This window comes from Elephas maximus, chromosome 20, assembly GCF_024166365.1.
Source record: "Elephas maximus indicus isolate mEleMax1 chromosome 20, mEleMax1 primary haplotype, whole genome shotgun sequence".
Lineage (NCBI taxonomy): Eukaryota > Metazoa > Chordata > Mammalia > Proboscidea > Elephantidae > Elephas > Elephas maximus.
Genome location: NC_064838.1, coordinates 11,205,683 through 11,212,307, shown reverse-complemented (window position 1 = coordinate 11,212,307; position 6,625 = coordinate 11,205,683). Strand labels below are relative to the sequence as shown.

Genomic DNA, 6,625 nt, shown 5'->3' with positions numbered 1-6,625 from the left:
CAATATTTCCCACCAATCACACTGAAAGGAAAGGTTTAACCCAACACCATAGTTTCTCATGGCCTCAACTTTAACCTGGGAACAATTACAGGGCAAGCCTTATTCAGTCCCAAAGCTCAGGGCATGGTAAGCTTCATTTTCAGCTTAATAGTGGATAACTCAATGGATTGGATGCTCCCATCACCTAGAAGATTAAATGGCAGCAGAAAGCATTCCCTACTGATCTGTTGTAGGGATGGCGCACCTCCCTGAGCAGAGCCACAGAGCCCCAGGGTGGGTATGTGCACAAAGGGCATTTCTATGATTAAAGGAGTCAGGGCACCTCATACCACACGCAAGGGAAAAAAGTCAAAATGGAAAATTAAACCTTGCAAGTATTCGAGGAAAAAGGGGGTGAATTCTTCTATAATCTGGATGGAGGGAAAGGCTTTCTAACAATGAATAACAATCCAGATGCAACAAAAGAAAAGATTGATAAATTTGACTACATAAATATAAAAAAAGACTGACACAGCAAAACACCACCATACACAAAACCAACAGACAAATGACAGCCTGGGAGAAAATCTTTGTAACAAACATTACAGGAGAAGGGCTGGTGGCCCTCAAATACAAAGAACTCTTAACAATTGAGGGGGAAAGAACAACGAAAAAAAGAAAAATGGGCAAAAGACATGAACAGATGATTCTCAAGAGATATGAAAATGGCTTTTAAACATAAGAAATGATGTCCAACCTCATTCATAATAGAAATGCAATAAAAACACTGAGAGATATGATTTCTCAACCATCAGGATGACAAAAATTAGAAAGCCTAACAACACGCTTTGTTGGTAAAACTGTGGAGAAGTAGCCACTCTCAGACCACTGTGCTGGAGGGAATGCAAATTGCAGCAACCCTACGAGGGGGGATCAGGCTGTATCTAATACAACCGTACATGTATCCACCTTTTGATCCAGCAATGGATTTACTGAAGACTTTTTTTTACCTCCGATAATACACAAACACATATGCATTAGGCTGTGTGGTGCAAAACTGAAAACAACCTATGGTCATATATAGGAGAATGGTCACATAAAATAAAAGGAGGTAGAAGGAATGGAATTACAGGACTAACTGTCTACATGAACCACTGCCTCCTCCACCTTGAGACCAGAATAACTAGATGGTGCCCAGCTACTACTGAATGTTCTGATCAGGAACGTAACAGAGAAATCTTGATAAAAGGATCCAGACTCACTGGACCTACTGAGTCTGGGGAAGACTATGGCTCTAAGTCCTCTTCAAACCTTGAATTGAAACTATCCCCAGAAGTCACCTTTGAACTCAGTAACAGTTTAACCCAAAGAGTAAAGACTGTCACCCTTGAGTATTGTGTTACTTAAAAATTAAAATAAAAATTACCTATATAACTCGCAAGCCTCCCCGTGTCTGTCAGTTTGTCGTACTGTGGGGAGCTGTGTGTTGCTGTGATACTGGGAGCTATGCCACCAGTATTCTGATACCAGCAGGTTCACCCATGGAGGACAGGTTTCAGCTGAGCTTCCAGACTAAGACAGGCTAGGAAGAAGGACCCAGCAGTCTTCTTCTGAAAAGCATTAGCCAGTGAAAACCTTATGAATAGCAGTGGAACATTGTCTGATATAGTGCTCGAAGATGAGCCCCCCAGGTTGGAAGGCACTCAAATGATGACTGGGGAAGAGCTGCCTCCTCAAAGTAGAGTCGACCTTAATGATGCCGATGGATTAAAGCTTTCGGGACCTTCATTTGCTGATGTGGCACAACTCAAAATGAGAAGGAACAGCTGCAAACATCCACTAATAATCAGAACCTGGAATGTACGAAGTATGAATCTAGGAAAATTGGAAATCGTCAAAAATGAAACGGAATGCATAAACATTGATATCCTAGGCATTAGTGAGCTGAAATGGACTGATACTGGCCTTTTTGAACTGGACAATCATATAGTCTACTATGCTGGGAATGACAACTTGAAGAGGAATGGTGTTGCATTCATCGTCAGAAAGAATATTTCAAGATCTATCCTGAAGTACAACGCTATCAGTGATAGGATAATATCCATATGCCTACAAGGAAGACCAGTTAATACGACTATTATTCAAATTTACGCATCCACCACTAGGGCCAAAGGTGAAGAAATAGAAGATTTCTATCAGCTGCTGCAATCTGAAATTGATGGAACATGCAATCAAGATGCATTGATAATTACTGGTGATTGGAATGTAAAAGATGGAAACAAAGAAGAAGGATCAGTAGTTGGAAAATATGACCTTGGTGATAGAAACAATGCCGGAGATTGAATGATAGAATTTTGCAAGACCAACGACTTCTTCACTGCAAATACCTTCTTTCACCAACATAAACGGCGACTATACACATGGACCTCACCAGATGGAACACACAGGAATCAAACCGACTACATCTATGGAAAGAGACAATGGAAAAGGTCAATATCATCAGTCAGAACAAGGCCAGGAGCCAACTGTAGAACAGACCATCAACTGCTCATATGCAAGTTCAAGCTGAAACTGAAGAAAATCAGAGCAAGTCCACAAGAGCCAAAATATGACCTTGAGTATATCCCACCGGAATTTAGAGACCATCTGAAGAACAGATTTGACACATTGAACACTAAAGACCAAAGACCAGACAAGTTGTGGAATGACATCAGGGACATCATCCATGAAGAAAGCAAGAGGTCACTGAAAAGACAGGGAAGAAAGAAAAGACCAAGATGGATGTCAGAGGAGACTCTGAAACTTGCTCTCGAACGTCGAGCAGCTACAGCAAAAGGAAGAATTGATGAAGTAAAAGAACTGAACAGAAGATTTCAAAGGGCGTCTTGAACAAAGTAAAGTATTATAATGACATGTGCAAAGAAATGGAGATGAAAAACCAAAAGGGAAGAACACGCTTAGCGTTTCTCAAGCTGAAAGAACTGAAGAAAAAATTCAAGCCTCGAGTTGCAATAGTGAATGATTCTATGGGGAGAATATTAAACAATGCAGGAAGCATTAAAAGAAGATGGAAGGAATACACAGAGTCATTATACCAAAAAGAATTGGTCGATGTTCAACCATTTCAAGAGGCAGCATATGATCAGGAACCGATGGTACTGAAGGAAGAAGTCCAAGCTGCTCTGAAGGCACTGGTGAAAAACAAGGCTCCAGGAATTGATGGACTATCAATTGAGATGTTTCAACAAACAGATGCAATGCTGGAGGTGCTCATTCATCTATGCCAAGAAATATGGAAGACAGCTTCCTGGCCAACTGACTGGAAGAGATCCATATTTATGCCTATTCCCAAGAAAGGCGATCCAACCGAATGTGGAAATTATAGAATATCATTAACATCACACACAAGGAAAACTTTGCTGAAGATCATTCAAAAGTGACTACAGCAGTATATTGACAGGGAACTGCCAGAAATTCAGGTCAGTTTCAGAAGAGGATGTAGAACCAGGCATATCATTGCTGATGTCAGATGGATCCTGGCTGAAAGCAGAGAATACCAGAAGGATGTTTACCTTTGTTTTATTGACTATGCAAAGGCATTTGACTGTGTGGATCATAACAAATTATGGATAACATTGTAAAGAATGGGAATTCCAGAACACTTAATTGTGCTCATGAGGAACCTTTACATAGATCAAGAGGCAGTTGTTCAGACAGAACAAGGGGATTCTAATTGGTTTAAAGTCAGGAAAGGTGTGCGTCAGGGTTGTATTCTTTCACCATACCTATTCAATCTGTATGCTGAGCACATAATCCGAGAAGCTGGACTATATGAAGAAGAACGAGGCATCAGGATTGGAGGAAGACTCATTAACAACCTGCATTATGCAGATGACACAACCTTGCTTGCTGAACGTGAAGAGGACTTGAAGCACTTACTAATGAAGATCAAAGACTACAGCCTTCAGTATGGATTGCACCTCGACATAAAGAAAACAAAAATCCTCACGGCTGGACCAATGAGCAACATCATGATAAATGGAGAAAAGATTGAAGTTGTCAAGGATTTCATTTTACTTGGATCCACAATCAACAGCCATGGAAGCAGCAGTCAAGAAATCAAAAGGCACATTGCATTGGGCAAATCTGCTGCAAAGGACCTCTTCAAAGTGATGAAGAGCAAAGATGTCACCTTGAAGACTAAGGTGTGCCTGACCCATGCCATGGTATTTTCAATCGTATCATATGCATGTGAAAGTTGGACAATGAATACGGAAGACCGAAGAAGAGTCGATGCCTTTGAATTGTGGTGTTGGCGAAGAATATTGAATATACCATGGACTGCCAAAAGAACGAACAAATCTGTCTTAGAAGAAGTACAACCAGAATGCTCCTTAGAGGCAAGGATGGCGAGACTGCGTCTTACATACTGTGGACATGTCGTCAGGAGGGATCAGTCCCTGGAGAAGGACATCATGCTTGGCAGAGTACAGGGTCCGCGGACACAGTGGCTGCAACAATGGGCTCAAGCATAACAATGACTGTAAGGATGGCGCAGGACCCGGCAGCATTTTGTTCTGTTGTGCATAGGGTCGCTATGAGTCGGAACAGACTCGACGGCACCTAACATCAACAACAACATATAAAATCAAAGGGTCAGCAGCTATTTTAAAGCATAGACGAGAAGGTTGGGGGGCATGGAGATTAAGTAAATGAGAGCGAAACACCTAGAACAGAAATAACAGGAGCGTTGACACAATGTGAAGAATTTTACCTGTGTCACTGATCATTGTGTCTAGAAACTGTGGAATGGGAATGGGTTTTGCTGTGTATATTTTCACCAAAAATAAAATTAAAAAACAAACAAAAAATCAAAAATAAAAATAGAAAAGAAGCTGCATCCACACGATCAGCGCTACGTGTCTATAAAGAGTGAAGATGATCTCTCTGAAGCAACGTGTGTGATTTCCAGGATACAGCGCCAAGTGACAAAGAGTAAAATGCAAATGTATCTACATACTGCTACATGTTATATAATAAAGAAGGGAGGTTAAAAAAAAAATACATGCATGGATTGGCAATTTTGAAACTACTTTGTGTATTGAGGATAGAGGAAATGAAGTATATTGTAGGTAGCGGGAAGGAGACAGGCCAGAAAAAGAGGCCAATAACCCCCCTGCTGTCAGCCGGGAATGGAGGAAGCAGTATGAGCTCTTGGTTCTTCATACAGATAGATACAAAAATATACGGGCGCATGTGTACACACATCGTTTTATGTATGCGGAAGGCAGTAGTAGCTCAACGGTAGAATTTTCTCCTGTCATGCAGGAGACAAGGGCTTGATTCCCGGCCAAGGCACCTCAGGCGCAGCTACTGCTGACTGTCAGTGGACAGCTGCATGTTGCTCCGATGATGAACAGGTTTCATTGGAGCGTCCAGACTCACATGGACCAGGAAGAAAGGCCTGGTAATCTACTTCCAAAAATCAACTAATGAAAATTCTATGGCTCACAAAAGCTCGATCTGAAACTGATCGTGAAGCTGGCGCAGGACGGGGCAGCGTTCCGTTCTGAAGTGCATGGGCTCGCTCTGAGTTGGGGGCTGACTCGATGGCAGCTAACAACAGCTATATGTATATGTATGTGTACACACATGCACACAGGTATTTCCTAGCTCTGTTGTCTGAGAGAGCCTAGAAGCAGTGACACCCAGAAGCAATGAGCACATCCAGTGTTTAGATTTTATTTTCAGGATATTATTTTCCACTAACAGTATCAAGGGCTCTTTGGAGATAATGGCTGATTCCTGGACTGGGGCAGAGAAAGTACAAAACAAGCCTGTAATACTTTGTTATACCAGAAAGTATGTAAGTGCTTAAAATATGATGGGGATGGTTAAAAGCACACAGGAAGCAGCTTGAAGGGGTTCGTGCTGGCCACGTCTAGAACAATTTGAGAATCAGAATAAATATGGTAATAATAAATTAAAGCCCAATGAATAAACTAAGAATCCATGAGCCCGGATACAAATACAGACACACACACCCACCAATCTACCTTCCTACATATACACACACAGGGAGAGAAGGTAAATCTCTTCCTTACAGTAGCATTTCAACCAACAAATGTAGAGTTAGTGATAAAATTAGAACATCACTATTTTGCACCCACCACTGTAATAATTCAGGCAAGCATCCCTTGATTGATGCTAAAACAAGCAAGTGAATACTTGATGAGAAGGAGGATATTTGCATAGTTGCAGAGCAGGTCCCCACAGACCATTTATGAGCTACAAATGGAAGGGAAATAACTTTACAGTGGAGACTCTGGGCATGGCAGTGACAAACACCTGCCTTCTCCAGAACGAGCTGTATCCCCACAGCGCCCCCATGTGGTACATCTTCGGCCTCCTCGGACCCTTGCTACTTGCCATAGAGTTGCTTTGGGCTCATGGCGACCCCATGTGTGCAGAGCAGAACTGCTCCACAGGGTTTTCAAGGCTGTGACCTTTTGGAAGCAGATCGCCAAGCCTGTCTTCAGAGGCAACTGGGTGGGTTCCAACGGCCAAACTTTTAGCTAAAAACCGCATAACCGTTTGTGCCACCAGGGGCTCCTCCACTGACCCTAACCATGAGGAAACCTCAGAC

General features: G+C 42.1%; 1 protein-coding gene across 6 annotated transcripts in view; it reads right to left on the bottom strand.

The window, feature by feature from the left end:
* Positions 1-6,625, bottom strand: part of PRKAG2 (protein kinase AMP-activated non-catalytic subunit gamma 2) — a 421,421-nt gene that overhangs the window by 258,133 nt on the left and 156,663 nt on the right. The gene's annotated exons all lie outside the window — the stretch shown is intronic.